Below are 17989 nucleotides of genomic sequence, written 5' to 3'. Positions count from 1 at the left end.
GGTGAACTTTTGATTATTCTTCACCCTTAATATTTGACCAGTCTAACTTTCTTTTCCCCAGTTCTCTCTTCTTTTATACTTCTTCCTTTGTACATTTCAATACTAAAATGCAGTGTGAGTGCACCTTTACTATCATAGACTGTAATTCTTCTAGACCTCTATAGACACTTTTTGTGAATTATTGTAGCAAAGAAAAATTTTCGTGTTGTTTACCCCATTTGTAAGAAGCCTCTCTCTAAACTTAGCTAGAGTGGCTCTTAGATAGCACCACTTAGAGCCCATTGCTAAGTTGCCCCTGGAAGACTGTCCAGTTTCTTTGGACCAGTCAAATATTACAACCTATTGGCAATACTTTCAAGAATCAGGTTTTACATCCATATACATATATACCCATTTGTATATATATATATATATATATATATATATATATATATATATATATGGATAATGCTTAATTTTTTAGAATAATAATTGAAGGCAAAGTCTAAAAGCTTATTGTGTCACAGACATCATACTCGGTTTTTAAAGACTTTGATGGTAATACATTAGTTCAGGTTCACACTTCCTTGGCTAAAAAGATTTTGAGGAGTATTGCCTGAAGGCACAGTGTCTGCTGAAAACCTGATTATCTGCTGTGAGCCTGGCTAACTGGGAGAGGGACATTGCCAAAAGTTCACTACCAGGCAATCATTCATAGCAATTCATGAAACCACCGAAGGTCTGGAATCTGTTTGCAGCAATGAAATTACACAGGAGTTTTATTTTAATATTTTAATTAATAATTGGGATGAGTTAACTGCTTCCTCATCGACAGTTTAGTAATAATATATTGTAGATCACCTATAAAGGTTTGCTAAACACTTTACATAATAATTATCTCATTCAGTTCATGTGAGATAAATATTATGGGTGTTACCATCCCCATTTTATGGATCAGAAAACAGATTCAGAGAGGATGAGTGCTATAGTTAATAAGTCTCAGAAATGAGATTCAAACTTAAGTTTCTGGTAACTCTAAGTCCTGTATTTTTACCATAACCATACCACACTGCTGTGAATTACTTTATATTCCTTAAAATCTTAAATTTCACAACACTACTGTAAGTAATGAAACTCTTTCCCTCATTTTATAGATGAACATATTGAAGTTCAGTCAGTTGAGTGTTTTCTTTGCATTGCATTCTAGCATTGCATAGCTAGAGAGTGGCAGATTTGAAGGAATATAGTGCTCCTCAAGTCGTCATTCTTTCCACAATATTTGAGAAGAAATTCTGCATATAACTTCATCTCTGCAAATTTTTCCCTCTTCTTTGAAATAGTAAACTTATATTGGTAGTTTCTCTAACTAAGATACATGTTGTCCTTGACAGAGGAGACAGTGTTCTTGTAGAAGAGGCAATTAAGAGAAAATCATATTCCTCCATCTCCTTTCCAGCTACCTCTCACTCCTTTCCCTCAATAACTGGTATTTTTTCTAGATCTCAGGGTCTGCTCCAATTATTCCTTGATTAGATTATTAGAATAGTCTTCAAATTTGTCTCTCTGCCTTATATGTCTCCTCACTCTAATTTATCTTTCACTTAACTGACAAAGTGATTTTTCTATATAAATCCTTTGGCATTTATAGCTCTTCATGATCTGGCTCCCTACTACCTTTCTAATGGTGTTAATACTTCTCTCTTCCAGTAACTCTACAATATGATCATATTGGCCTTCTTGTTCTTTTTTATCAAATCACTCCATTTCTCACATTTACTGCATGCCTTGAATTCTCTTCTTTCCTATCTTAATTTCTTTAATTCCTTGTATTGCTTTAATGCTTGTGTGACCTCTTCCATAAAGATTTTATTTATTTTTTATTACTTATCCTCTAAGCTGTACTTATCTTATATCTTCCTGTATCTTATTTATTCTGATTTATTTATGTTGTCTCCCTTGTAGAATGCAATTACATCATAGCAAGAACTGCTTTTTTCTTTTAAAAAAATGTCTTTTTTGTTATTATGAACTTGACAAGCATTAACAAATGGTTATTTCCACTTTCAAAGAACAGAAAAAAAGAGGACCACATATGAAATTGTGAATCTCCATTGTATACAGCTTTTAAAACATGTTCATGTTTTAAATTTAACATAATAGTTCCAACATTATTTTTCTTTTCTGGGTCTCATTCTATATTTACTTTTGCTCATTTCTATTTTTAAATGATTCATCAATGCACTTTTCTTTCTTTTTTGTTATAATTCTTATTAACCCTACTTCTTTTCCTGACTCCCCTATTCAACAAGAAACTAATAAACTTAAAAAATTCCTTTTCTTCCTCCCTCCCCCTCCCCAAGAAGTCAGCCTTATATATAGATTTTATATAATAAATATTTCCCTGTTTGTCATGTTGTGAAACAAGACATATTTTTTATTTTACTAGAGAGAAATTTATGGAGAAATGAAGTGAAGAATGGTATGTTTCAATCTGCATTCAGACTCCATCTACTCCTTCTGTGGTAGTGGATATCTTTTCTTTACCATGAGTCCCTTGGAACTGTCCTGGATCCTTGCCTTGTTGATAATAGTTAAACCATTCACAGTTGATCATCATATTATATTGATTTGTAATCTGAAACCCATCATTAGGGTTATTTCTTAAAGTGACCAAATTGAAGCAAAAGAAAACTATATATTCTAAAATATTTATAAAAGCTCTTTTTGTGGTAGCAAAGAACTGAAAACTGAAGGGATGTCCATCAAACAAAGAAAGACTGAACGAGTTGTGGTATATACTTGTAATGAAATACATTGTGCCATAAAATATGACCAAAAAAAATCACAAAAAAACTGGAAATATATATGAAGTGATGCAAGTAAAGTCAGTGGAAACAGGAGAATGCTGTACATAGTAATAACATATTTCAGATTACAAATCAATATAATTTTTTCAACACTTGTTTTCTGACATTTTGTAGTCCATGTTCTCTCCCTCCCTTTCCCCACTATTGCAGATATTATGAAATATTTTATACATGTGTTACTATAGAATACTATTTTCATGAATGTTCATCACTCCGTGCTGCTTTTTCTTTTTAATTCCATCACCTTGTATAATTCTTGGCATTGCTTATTAATTGATTAATTATTGGTTCCTCAAAATATTTCTAATCCTTTGGGGATACTTGAGGAAGTGAACTTCAGTTGCAACCATTAGCTCCATCCTCTTTCCTCTCAAGGAAATGTGTTTATATTTAAAAAATGACAATGATAATAATAGTTCACATTTACATATCTCTTTAACAAAGAGTTTCCTCATAACAATTAGATGAGACTGATAGTGTATTATTATCCTCATTTTGTAATATGTAAATAATATTTTGCCTAAGTTAACATAGCAAGTAAATATTAGAGTGGAGACTTGTACCTAAATACTTTGGGCCTGACAGAGACGAATCCTTTTGCAGTTTATGTTAGATATTGTTATGAAATGAGACATTTTCAGTCATTCAACAGTTAACAAAATTTATTCAAAGAAAGAGAAGGATATTCATCAAAGATATGCATCAAGGACACCTAATCTGAGCAAAACCTGTGTCACTGCATTGCTCGTCATAGTTTGCCAGTCATGCGTTGGAAAAGACCTGTCAATGTTTATTTTATATTCAGGTGAAGAGGAGGAAATGAAAATTGTGCCCAATCCAATCAAGTTCTCAGGATGTTTTCAATACCTATTAAGAACTTTTATGGGAGTGGATGATTAGGATATTTTGTCCAACAAGTTGTAATTTTTTATTCTAAAATGTCTTTGACTTGTGAAATGAAAAACTAAACAAATAATTTGGTCCGGAACTGTTATTTCATTAGTATAGAGAATTTTTAGTATGAAAATTAGACATATTGATAATTTTTTGAAAGTTATACTTCCTGACTTAGTAAGAATTCTAAGAGAGAAGGGCAAAAGCTAGACAAATGGGGTTAAGTGCTTTGCCTGGGGTCACATAGCTAAGAAGCATCTGAGGTCACATTTGACCCCACGTCCTCCCAAGCTTGGGTGTGGTACTCTATCTACCACGCCACTTAGCTTCTCTTCTTTTTTTATATTTTAAAACTTTATTTAAATGAAGTACAAATTGGTTTTTATCCACATCAAAGGTCTATAAGTTTTTGAAAGTGGTGGGTGAAAAGCATAAAAGTAACCAATGTATATAGCTTGTTTCATGAATTTTCTTCTTCATTTTGTCACACTTGGATATGGTATGGAATGTTCTTTATTACTTTGGCCTAAACAGCTTTCTTGAGTCTGGTATTCATGTATACATCTGGAGTTCCTATTTATTTTATAGAAAATTTGTGAATTTCCTTCAGAGCTTGCTTTTTCAAAGCTCCACAGATCCATTTGCGAATGCTGATGTTATACTCTCCGGTCATTACCTTGATGATGACAGTCTTTTTCTCTATACCTTTCTTTGAGAAAGCCATCCTGCCAGGGCCTAGATTGGAAAGAAAACATGATAATTCTTTTGTAACTGGAAGTTTTAGGGAGCTAGCTAGGGCATGGAGATATTGTCACATGCCTATAATGATGCAGTCTTTATTTATTGAAGGTAAAACTTGAACATAGGTCTTTTTTAGCTTTGGGGGTAGCTCTATCACATTGCCTTTCTAAACAGAAATGCCACCCTTTCACTTATGAATTATATGTCTCCTGTTACCTCTCTCTTTTCTACTTTTCTCTCATTCATAGCATCCTTTTCAATTTTTTATCTTTAATTTATTTTTATTCAGTAAGGAATTTCTGGAGAAGAAGGGTATTTTAAGAGGCAGGTTTCAGTTACTGAAACAGTTTTTATGTAAAGCTATCTTGAAACTTCAGGGGTATGAGCAATAGGAAAGAACAATTTCTCACAAAGACTAATGAAGGTTAATATGGATGATGGTTGCACAGAGCCATGATGGGTCAATTAATTTTTCTTCTATACTGTCAACTTGAAATCTGGAGACCCCAAGTTTGCTCTTGTCCCATGAGAGTTTGCCTCAAGGGAAGTCTCAGATTTCAAGTTGACAATACATACCATGCATTTGGAGAAGAAAAAAAGAGGGAATTGGTATATCATTTCAGTGGTTATCTAGATGAATATAATATTTAAATATTGTCAAAGGAAGTAAGCTGAGAAAAAATACTTTGTAGTTTCTTCACAGGTCAACCATTAGAAAAAGAACAGAAAACAGTACAATACAGAATAAGTGGCATTGGGAGGAACACAGCCCCACATACCCCAGCAGTAACAGAGGTCAGGCATGATAAAGTATGGGAAATAATGGGAAGAACTTAGACTCACAAGGTCCAGCTTTGTCAGGAGTAGGCAGAACCCAAATTGACCCAGCACAAACCACATCTGAACAGAGCAACTGCAAACTTCCCCACAGCAGACCAATCAGACTACATCTGAGAGTATTCTACAATCTGGGACCTAGATAGTTGAGCTGGCCCCAGGCATTGGAAATGATCACAGAACAATTATGAGATATCACTCCCTCCACCCCAGAAATGGAGCATATAGGCAAAATTAAGAGGAAAAATTAACCCCCCAAATGAGCAAAAGACAGGGAACATCTTTCAAAAATATTTTTAGTGACAGAGATGATCAAAATACAAGCTCAGAAGAGGATAGCAATATAAAAATGAAAATATGTAAAGCCTCAAAGGAAAATGCAAAAGAACATTAAGCCAAAAATGAGCTCCTGGAAGAGCTCCAAAAAAGGGATCAAAAAACAAATAATAAGAGACTTAGTCAAAATTCTACTGAGGCTTGTTCAGTGTTATCTCTTCTACTCCAGAGAGATGGGTCCTTCTTGCTATCTTTCCAGGCTGTTCTGGGCCACAGCATTATTTCACTCCTTTTGTAGGTTCTGATGCTCCAGGATTTTTTATGTGTTTTTATTCTGTGGCCATTTGGAGGATGGTTGGCCGGCTCTGAGGATTTCTTACTCCATCATCTTGGCAGCCAGAAGTCAACTAAAACTTTGCTTCAAAGTAAAGTTTAAAACTTTAAGGAGAATAATGATAATAGATATTTTCCCTTAATCCACTGCCCAAGAAACTTTGTTTTGATAGATGGGTGAGAGCCATTAGGAACACCCAATTTTAATAGCTTTATTTATGTGTATACGGATTTGTATGGAGAGGGGATAGATTATGGACTAAATTTTAAAGACAGTACTCTCTTAATGCAGCTTGCAGGCTGGGTTGAAATGAATAGGAACTCACAAGGCAATGAACATTTAACAAAGAAGGTTTACTTTGCCCACATGAAGCAAGGATGCTATGACTCTTAGCATCTCTAGACAAAACCTCCCTCATCTCCATCTGGAAATGAGTCTGGCCGGTCAATCATTAGGGTATTGTGATTTCAACATTAACAAGAATTTACCAATTCTGAGAAAAGCTCACTTAGCTTGGGCTTTTTATTGGCCATTGGCCAGGAAACTGCAGAGAAACTGGGGCCAATCAGGTTCTGTGAGAGGAGGAAGATTCACCAGGGAAGCTACTAGAGGAAGGTGTGTAGGAATTGTATATGTGAGGACAAAGCTGTGTCAGGGGAAGTGGAGATGTGTCTAGAAATAGCTCTTCTATCACAAGGGGACTTGAGAATTAATCACTCCTTTTTTAGTCCTCTTTTAAAAAAATAAAATGATGTATTGATTCCTTTTCTTATTGTAGGATAATTATTTCTAGATATTACTCCATTTCCCTTCTCTTATAACAAAGAAAAATATTAAAAAATAACCATTAAAATGACCATGTCTGACAAATGTATGTAATATTCTGCTCTGGGAGTTTCCAGTTCTACTGAGAAGAAGTGTTTTTCATTATTTGTTCTCTAAGACCAGAATTTATTGTTAAAATTACTCAGAGTTCAGCCTCCTTATAGTATTTTCATTGTATACATCATTGAAGTCATTGTGTATATTGTTTCTCTGATTCTTCTTGTTTCACTGATCAATTGATAAAATATCTTCCTATGTTTCTCTGAATGCCTTAGAGACATCATTAGTTTTTGTTTAATAACATCCACATATGCATTTATATATATATACATAGAAAAGAGTAATATCTATCTATATGTATGTATATGTGTATGTGTGTATATATTTGTTCAGCTATTTTCCAACAGATACCAATCTTTATTTCCATGTATTTACTACTGTGAAGTGCTGCAATGACTATTTTGGCAAACATTAGACCTTCCTGACTTATATCTGCTTTAAAGTAGATCTAAGACTGTGGTAGAAGATTTATTGAATCAGAGGGTAGGAGCATTTTAGACATTATACTCACATAATTTCTCATTGTTTTCCAGAATAGTTGGACCAGTTTATAGCTCCACTAACAGAGCTTTCTTCTTTTTCCAAAGTGGATCTTCAATATTCACTCAGACATGATTGGAAAGATAGTAGACAGAGGAAGGTCAACCTTTCCCTTACTTTAATTATTTGAGTTTCATAACCTTATCATTATTATAACAGGGTTTTAATTTCCTTTTGAGTCTTACAATAAAGCAAAGAGGGAAGAGAAGCCAAGAATCAGACAAGGGACAAAAGCTATCTTTCATCTACTCTATTTAATCCTTTTTTTTCCAGTTTCCATCTGAGAGGGTCTCATTATGTACAGCAACACTGTGAAGGTGCTCAAACTTCTAATGTACCCTGCTGCACTTTGCTAACAAGGAAAAGGTAAGCGAGACCCATGAAATTGTGTAATCTACTGTAATGTCCATGGACTACAGTATAATACTTTAGTGATTAGAGGCCTAATAGATTCATTTTTCAGAATGGAAAAAATGAAAAAAAGGATGTCTTGATTCTATAAACATGAAACCCTGACACGATATGTTGATAAAATCATATTCAAAGCATGCCATTGTTATGATAATCAGGCCACATGCCAATGTCAATTAATGAAGTCTCATTAAAGGTTTTTAGTTAACTTAGGCAAATTGAATTCAAAGATGACCCTCAGAATAATATTTAAATAGATTGAGCTTAACCAGCACACAGGCCCTCCCAGTGTCTATTATTTCTCCTAATACATCTTTCTCAGGCCTCTCTATTGCCCCTGTTCCTCATACCATCAGAATATAAAATTTGTTTCATGTTCCATTTCCTCAGCATACTTCCCTTTGTTTTTCTATAAGATAACATCTAAGGATTAGATCATCCATACTCATGTATAGAAGTAGTGACTTGATAATGAATTAGGTGTTATTTCTTACAGATAACCTATTTTCCATTTAACATACATTTTAGGAGATAGAAATCTCTTAATGCAATGGAGAGACTTGAAAAAGGGGCTTTCCAGGTACTATGGCAGACCTGTGGAAGACAATTACCAGCGTTGTGGAGGGAGGAATGTTAGTTTTTTGTCAAATAACACTGGTGCTTACAATGTCTATGCATAGAGTTGACCCTTGACCACCTTTGTATGGCCACAATTTTATAAATAGTAAACCTACCAAATTACTCAAATTATCTGTTTGAGAGTTTTTTAATATCAATATATCTATTCAGCAGGTTTCACTGTGTTGTCCAAAATGGAGGGCAATTAGTAATTATGTTGATTACAGTAATTTATCATATTTACATGTACATAAACATATATGTATACACATGTATTTATGCATGACTAAGAATTTTAGGATATCCTATATATCTTAATTACAAGTGTTACCGTGTTAAATATTGACTGAGAAATTTTCAGGAAGATCTTAGCACAAACATACCTGTGATTAGAAATGAAATTGAAAATAAGAACTTAATACTAAGTTGGCTAATTTTTTTGTATTCCTGATAGTATTAAAGTGTTTAATTTTATCTGTAGAAAATAACTTTGTTTTATTTTAATTTAATTTTAATATTGTTCTGTTAGATAAAATTATGGTATGTTAAAGCCATTGCTGATAGAAAAGAATAGATCAGAGTTCAATGACTAACAGATGAGCAGGGCAACTTTGAAAGTAACATGTTGAATATATTATATACTTAAAAAGAATGTGAGCTGTTCATAATACAGATTAACGGCTTCATGTAAAATCCTCTTTCTATTTCACTTTGGATATGGAAATGCTTATTTCCATTTGGTGTTTGCTAAGTTCAGAATAAAAAAAGAAAAGTATTGCTGAGAGATTTAGGATTTTTTAAAGCATTCTAGGTGATGAGAAATGCATGAATCACAGAAAAGGTATAACTTTTTTCTGGTTAAAGGTTGACTTGATAATGACATCAACAAGCCAAGGATTGTAATTCTGTTGTTACCTAACCTTAAGTTATCTCCTTTTATTGAGGCATCTAGGTTGTAGCGAACAGAGAACTGGACATGAATTTGAATCTGGCCTCAGACACTAGCTGTGAGGCTCTAAGCAAGTCACCTAATCTGTGTCTGCTTCAATTTCTTCATCTAGAAAGTTGGAATAATATTATCACTTCTTTCCCATTATAGTTGTGAGGATAAAATGAGGTAGTATCTATTGAGAACTTTGCAAACTTTGAATTACTACAGAAATTTCACTATTGTTATTTATGATGATTATGTTTTAAATAAGCATTATGATCATGACTGGATCTTTCAGGGATTGATTGTAAAAACATACATTTCTGTCCTTTTAACCAATCGCTACCCACATTTGTGTATAAAGTAGACATTTTAAATTAAGTAAGTACATATGTAAGATTTTAGGTCTTATTAGTGACTGAGTCTTTGTAATTTAGTGTTAAAGCAATCATTCCAAATGTAATTAGAATGCTTAATTTTAACTTTGAAGATTTATGAGCCCCTCTTTGAATGACTGATCTTGGGTGTCTGTTTCATCTTCTAAATTTCAAATTTTACTAGTTTTTTTGAATATCCTAAGGCTTTTTCACTCACAATTATATAGTCATGCTTCTTTAAAAGAATATTTGATTATCCATGCACCAGATCTGGAGGGGTGGAAGGTTTTGACTTTTGTGAGCTATCATTATATGTTACGGTATATTTTGGAGAGGAAAGGAGGAGTGGCAGGATTTCATTTTCCCACATTTTTGTTCTGATGAGACAGAAGAGTTAGATATGATTGACATGCTCCAGCACCTTATCAGAAAGAGATTAAGGACCAACATATTTACTCACTTGGTTGGCAATGTCTTTACAGTGACCTTGACTTTGATTCTGACTTTTCAGGCCCTGTCTACATTTTCTCTTCAGCTTGATATTTTCCTTGAGTGTTCTCTTCTTTCCTAATTGGTTATACTTGACTTCTATTTGTGCCTTCTCCCTTGAATTAGATATTTTTTGCTCTCACTCTAGATCTTTCTGCTTACTCTGAATGTCCTCAGGTCTAACTAATATCCTGCAGAGATTCCAGGTGGCCTGACTACAGCTGAAATGACTAGTCAATAACTCATCTATTGTCATCTTACTTTGGCTGGGCTCTAGTACTTTCTAGGGAAATCAGTTTGGGATATAAAATAAAGTAATAATCCCTATTCCTTAATTCTAAACTAAAGGAAATCTCTAAATTTCTGGTTTTTTTTTTGGTCAGCTGATATTCCTTTTCTACATGTGAGGGTGTAGGTAAAAAACGATTGCTTGAACATTAGTCCTTCTCACAGATGTCACTGGTATTTTCCAGTATTCTGTCCTTTAGATTTAGGATAGCTTTCTTGGCCTTGTTTGAAAAGGGTGACTCACTTTGTAATAATACATGTAATAATAATTGTAATTTATCATTATTTTCCAGAATTCCAATTATCATAAAGAACAATTTATTATGATATGCAAATATTATCCTACCTGTGATTTTCCAAGTTTCACTCATACAGCAGTTGACTGGAATTCCTGTTTTGAGCTATTCATACTGTATTAATTTCATCTAATACCATTATAAAGCACCACTCAAGATTTTTATCATTTGTGTTCTAGTACCTTGTTGCCTTTATTTTTCATGTTTTTACATGTTATAATTTTTAACAATCATTTTCTGACTTTTGGTGGTCCATGTCCCCTCTTCTCTGTCCCCTCTCCCCTCAAGAGAGAATAACATATGCAAGTAGCATAATATAGGTTAGACATATGTTATCACATAATACATGTTTCCATGTTCATCATGTTGTGAAAGAGAAAACATATTGCTTGCTTCAGAGAAAAATTCATGGAGGAAATAAAGTGAGAATAGTATGCTTCAATCAACATTCAGGCTCTGTCAGTCCCTTCTATGGTAGTTGATAGCCTTCTTTTTGTCATGAGTCCCATGGAATTGCCCTGAATCTTTGCATTGCTGATAGTAAAGTTATTCATAACTGACCACTATACATTATTGTTGTTACTGTACACAATGTTCTCCTGGTTCTACTTACTTACTTTGCATCATTTCATTTAAGTCTTTCTAGTTTTTTTTTGGTATGGGATTATCTTGTTCATCATTTCTTATGGTACAATAGTATTTCATTATTACTATATGCTACAGCTTGCTCAGCCATTCCCCAGTTCACAGATATCTCTTCAGTTTCCAGTTCTTGCCACCTCAGAAAGAGCTGCTTTAAATATTTTTGTGCAGATAGGTACTTTCCCTCATCTTTAATCTCTTTGGTATTTGCCGGGTCAAAAGGTACATATGGTTTTATGGCCCTTAGGGTGCTGTTGCCTTACCAGATTAAATATGGTTTATAAACATTACTGATAAGCTTGCTCAAAAAGTAGAGGCAGATTACAATTTTCCTTATCTTCAGGTACCTTATTTTATGGGTGATTCACAAATGGCTTTGAAAGAAAACAATAAAAATGACTTACTGTGGGATCCATATTTCTGAGAGGAGTTCAAGCTGCATCACAAAATTCCATAGTGCCCCCCAGAACTCTAAGAGAGGGGGCAGTTAAAGGCAGTTGGAGTCCTGGTATAAAAAGTGAGGTCACCCTTCTTGCAGGGTCCTGTGTCCTTTGCTCTTGGCTTTGAGCACACATACTCTCTGTGTAGCTGCTGCTGGAGCTATTCAGTCTCTGACAGCCAAAGCTGCTTTACTTTGTTAGACCTTCAAGCAAGACCACAGTCTACCTTAGTTTAGCTATCTAGGTTTAGAAAGAAGAATATTTAGGGGCTTAGATAGGAGATCAGCCATTCAAGATACATTTCCCCCTTTGTGGGGAGGGGCTGCTTGTTTGACATAGCTGTATTAGGTAGCTTCCCTTACCTATCATTCGTAAACCATTTCCCCCCTTCTTATTCCCAGATATCATTAAACCCTTATCATCTAGGAACTGTGTCTGGATATAGATAATTTGGGGAAACACGTTCTCCATAAGCCAAGTTCCTTTTACTAGTGGCTCTGAAGTTGATCCTAACTTCTGAGCCAGTGAGCTGCTTCTAAGACATCAAGCTTCACCTATTCTATCCTGTGGGGAAATAATACAGAGAAAGATATCATCATAAGGGGTTTAGCCCTTCTCCACTTACCATTTTGGCCCAGAAGTTATCAAGCCAGATTATCCTCCATTACCAGACAGTTAACTGACTTTCAACTGCTTAGAGGGAGGTGGGAGGTGAAGGAGTACTCCACAGGCTCCTGCCCCTCCCATCCAGTCAAGCCTATCTGTGTTTCTCCAAAGACCAGTGATTAGGAAAACTTCATTGCCACTGACCCCTGTCATCTTACAGTTTCCCTAATCCTACAGTTTTGCCAGCCAGCCTAGGATTTCTTTTTTGAACTTGAGAGTGGAAAGATTCATCATGGCCATCCTTAATAACAGAATGATTGTTATTCTGTGGTGCTCTGCAGTACTGCTGTGTGGTCTTTGGAGGGCATGTTCAACTCTATGACTTGTGACAATCCCCAAGTTTTTTATGGAAGTTATCAGGGTCTATGATTCATGTCAATGGTTGAACATAACCCTGGGTGAAGCTCTGGCCTATGTGCCATCAGGGATGGCTATGACAGTGTCATTGTATGGGGCTTTTATGATATTGGGGAAGGTTTTGAACTTTACATTTGGGAAGACAGAAGTGACAAACCTAGCTTTGGAAACACTAATTGAACAGATGAAAGTGCTAATTGACATAAACAAACAAATTAGGGAAGGCAAGGAACTAGATGCACAAACCATCTAGAAATTAGCTAGAAATTATTGAGGGAACAGTTTTGCCCAAGAAGGAAGAAAGCAAACAAAAGGCCACTGACACTACCAACATTGAACAACAAGGTGCAAGGGCTGAAGCAGATTTTGTCACCATTTTACCCATCATGGACAGGACTGGAATTCACCCAGACTCGGGGAATGTGCATGTAAAGGGTTATAAACCATTCTCAGGGGGTGATTTAGAGATTTTAAAGAGAAGGTTTTCCCAGTTCTACACAAACCCATATAAGTTGATAAAAGAATATAAAAGGGATATCCGGTTATACAATCCAACCTTTGAGGACATTGGGTTGCTTTTATCAGAACTTTACACCCCTTGTGAGAAGGCAAAGTTCAATACATATGAATGGCTTGCTATATTTTTGAAAGTACTTTGGTTTATATTGCTTCATTTGATCCTTCCAACAACCAAGTAACATAGTACATACTTTATTATTTTTTATTTGAAAATTTTCCAAATAAAATGTTAATACAAATTTTAAATATTCATTTTCTGACATTTTGCAATCAATGCTCTCTCCTTCTTTTGTTCCTCAAGAAGACAGGTAATATGATATAGTTTTTACATTTATTATCATGTAGTATATATTTCCCTGTCCACTAGGCTGTGAAACAAGACACGTATTGCTTACTCTAGAGAAAAATTTGTGGAGCAAATAAAATGCAGAATAGTATTTTTCAATCTTCATTTGGATTCCACATGTTCCTTCTTTGGAGGTAGATATCCTTTATTGTTTTGAGTCCCTTGAAGTTGTTCTGCATCTTTGCTTTGTTGATAATAGTTGTCATTCACTTATATTCACAAATATTTGTATTCTTTTAAAAAAAAAAAGTCCCAAAGATGTTAGGTGACTAGCTGTAGGCCACACAGGTAGTGCCAGAGGCAGTACTGTTTTAGGTATCTTTATTCTTATTCTGAATTTAAACACACCATAAAATATCAACCTTTCTTTATATATAGCAGATCTTAAGAAGAACCCTGAACAAAACCCTAAATCTCCATGTCATAGCAATTGTTAATATATAAATATACACATAAATATATGTAGACAGTATATGTATTTATATATGTATTATAGTCAAATGGAAGATTACAGTAGTCCCCAAAATCTTAGCACAGTATTAAACTATAATAACTTTTAAATTTAATAGTTTTTAAGCTTTAACAGCTTAACAATGCAATAAGACTTTTGGGACACTATATGTATGTAAAATGTATAACACATATGTGTATGGTCACATGCTCATATGATATACATACATGCTTATACACATATATTGAAGTATATTCTGTGTTTTACTTTCAAAACTATCTTGTTTATTTGTACTTCCTTCTGTTCTTTTCAAAACATTTAAAATTGTTTTGTCATGCTTTTCCCTTTTTTTTTTTGGATATCACTGTTAGTTTTTTCCTTCCCTCTTCTCACCCAAATTAAAACATGAAAGGGAGATATTGTAACAAAGCATGATAATACAAAATATATCCACATTGTTGCTATGTCCAAAAGGTATATCTCTATACTTTGGATCTATCGTTTCTCTGTAAGAGACTTGTTATAACTCTTTAGGGATATCTTATTTTGGAGATATTTCTTAAAATTATCAGAGTGCTCAAGCTTTACAAAGTTGTTTTTCTTTATGATGTCTTTTGTCCTTGTAGAAGTTATTCCGGTTGTGCTCATTTCTGTATCTATTAGCATTTATGCAGAATTCTCTGAAAACATCTCTTTTGATATTTTATGTAGTGCAATGCATTTATATGCTACACTTTGTTCATATCTTTCCCAATTTATGGGCTCCCTCATTTGAATATTTATTTTTCTAGGTTCTCTTTACTCCTGTGTCTGCATTTCAAAGTTCTTGCTAAGTCTATTCTTTTCATTAGAAATGCTTGAAAGTCCTCTCCTTCAGAGGGGTCTTTGGGCCCCTATGGGCAGGAACAAGATTAAATTTAATTGAGAAATGTTTAATAAAATAAATAAAAAAGCAACATAGCTAACATCATTTTATGATTTTCTAAATCAATGTCGAACTGGCACGTTTCTATCTGAGGTCAACAACACTACAAAAGATGGATTTCCCCCTTTTAGAATTATAATAAGTTTTTTAGGGTAATGTTTTCTGATTATAAGACTTGTAAAGATGAGACAAGTTTGCAGTGGTGTATCAGCAGGCTCAGAGTCCCTGGCTGAAAACTCAAACCCTAAGCAAGGGAAGGGGGGTGAGTAGATATAATTCTGCCTCCTCCCCCTTTTAGCAGTTAGAAGAATCTGGCAACTGATATAACAGAATTGCCCCTGTACCAGTAATGACTGCTATCTGATTTAACTTCTATAGGACTCAACTTGCTAGTAAAAAGGGGATAATCCCACAGAAATTGATATCTTCCACTGTTTGAGGTTTATTCCCTAAACCAGGATGGATATTTGGCTCAGGATATCTTCACAGCAGGTACCTGGGTCTCTAGATCTCAACTGCTCACAGAGTCTGCCAAGATAGAGATCTGGCTTAGGTAATGTGTAAATCCTGGCCTATGTGGCTTGGACCACAGAACTTCATACACATAGACTTAACTAAACAGAGTTTTATTAACTTGGAGGGATTGGGATGGAGGATAAATATTTAGGAAAGAGGGAAAGGTAAAATCTGTCTAATATCTTCAGGTGTTGTTAGAATAGCGTCCCCCACAAGGGAAAGCCTAAATTAGAGACTTCCTTTCTCTAACCACTTCACAAGCTAAACTGTATCTTTGTATGAAGTATTATCAAGTGTAAAATAGCTAAGAGAGGTTTGATTAAAAATCTGTAGATGTTTAAGGTTTTGCTGAGACACTGCTGACAGGATTTCTCTGCAGTAGTAGTAGAATCAGCTTTGGTTAGACAGTCTTGATGATTGCCTAAATGGATAACTAGAAATAATCCACCCTGCTCTCCAGGTCAGAGATAAGCTAGGCTTAAAGAGAAATAGCGATCACCATTACTTAGCTAAGAATCTCTTATTGTTGTAAACAGTTAATTCATATTTGTTGATTAATTGGCTGTCTTTTTAGTCTCTTCTCAAAACCCCTTATTTCGTTTTTCACTTGTTAATTAATTTCTTATAAGATTTTATGCAGTCCTTTTTGAAAGTCTAAAAAAAATTTTTTTTGCCTTGGGATCTCTACTTATAGTTAGAACTGTTTCACTTTCTATTTCAAGGCTGGATTTGGGCATTACTAAATATATAAGACTTTTTACAAATACTGACCAGCATCAACTTTGACCTAATCATTTATCTGGCTTTAGATTCTACAGTAAAAACTTTCACCAGGGTGAGATTCTGCCATCTTCTTTGCTTTTCGACAGAATAGTTGGTCCTGCTTTGTCTTCATCTGGGTCACCTGGGTTCCTATGCTTACCTCCATCTAGAATTAGGCATCCTTAGATAAAAACCCAGGCCTCCTGGTTTGAGTCCACTGCTCTTTCTATCTCTTAATATCCCTTGCCTACATTAAATCTCAAGATGGCTTTCACTCAACATTCAATAAATGTCAGAAGTATACCAAATTATGTTTGCTTAGAAGATTAGATATTAGTCTGTCTAAAACATACTCTGAAAAGATAAACTTTTTGGGCATTACATTTGACAGAACAGCAACAATCAAAAATTCTTCCAAAATGTCAAAATTGATTTTTATTTTTTAAATCATTAAAAGTTATTGGTGTCAGTGGGAGTGTGGGGGATTGTTTAAATTACTATTATTGTAAATACTTTATTTAAATTGATCCCACTTGATGGCAGCATAGTACCAGCCAGGAAAATTTTAAGCCCCATTTGGAATTGGAATTTCTATTGATAATTTTGGGAATTCTATACTTTTTACAAACCCTTCTGTAATTTATTAATTATATTTGTAGGATGCACTTTATGGTTTGCACTTTATGGGACCACTTACAAAGACTACAAAACATACACACACATATACATGTGAAGTGGTTACCATATCAACTTATAAACCCGAAAAATCATTTCCAAAGATATCATATAATTTAGCCCTAAGTAGTTAAAAATCACACCTTCATATTTTCCTAAAAGGAAAAAAAATCTGTTATCTTTGATCAAATTAGGAATAAACTTCCTATGGTTGTGGAAAGGATGTTAATTCCCTATGTAGTGTTTTAATGAATCACTGAATGAGTTACTATTACCTACTAAATAGAAAACTATACTGAAACCTACAAATACTGAATTTTAATCTTTGCCTGCCTGAATCTTGAATCACAAAGTCAGATTTTCCCTAATGCCTCAAATCACTTGTTCATAATCATTAGGGTGCTTGGGCTATTTATTGCATGAACATTTCTTTTCATACTCCTGGGATTCGATTTTATTCAGAGCAGTAATGATTTCTGGAATCCTTTGTTACTGGTTTGAAATGATAATGACCAAAACACTAAGTGAACTCCCATTGGCCATATCTAATTGAATGCCAAAGAATGATTGAGTCACTGGAGAGAATAGAAGTTGTGATATATTAGAGCCAGAAAGGTGGTCTGCCTCTCACTTTTTCCTATTAACATCCTTAACATGACTAAATGAAGTCAAATTTATTCTTAAATAGGTAAAAGCTCCCTTTAGATATAAATGTCTATGAAAATCCAGGAAAAAGCAAATCAATGCTCTTTTCACATTTCTATTAGTCTCACAATCTAGTTTCCTTTAGGCTGATCCTTATTTCTTTTAGGCACTGGGCAAGAGGCAATTCATAGAGCTGTTATCAATAACATTTACTTCCTTATTTTTCAGTAGAAAAAGACTACTCCTTTTCCAGGGGCTTGGGAATTAATTTTGTCACTCATT

The 17989-nt window shown here is 34.3% G+C and overlaps 1 pseudogene; it reads right to left on the bottom strand.

Moving 5' to 3' along the window:
• Positions 1-4046: 4046 nt before the first annotated feature.
• On the bottom strand, positions 4047-4464 carry LOC123252409 (annotated as a pseudogene).
• Between the last annotated feature and the right edge of the window lie 13525 nt (positions 4465-17989).

The sequence above is a fragment of the Gracilinanus agilis genome, chromosome 6 (genome assembly GCF_016433145.1).
Source record: "Gracilinanus agilis isolate LMUSP501 chromosome 6, AgileGrace, whole genome shotgun sequence".
NCBI classification, from domain to species: domain Eukaryota; kingdom Metazoa; phylum Chordata; class Mammalia; order Didelphimorphia; family Didelphidae; genus Gracilinanus; species Gracilinanus agilis.
The sequence above is the reverse complement of the archived record's forward strand: the minus strand, read 5'-3'. Positions and strand labels throughout refer to the sequence as shown.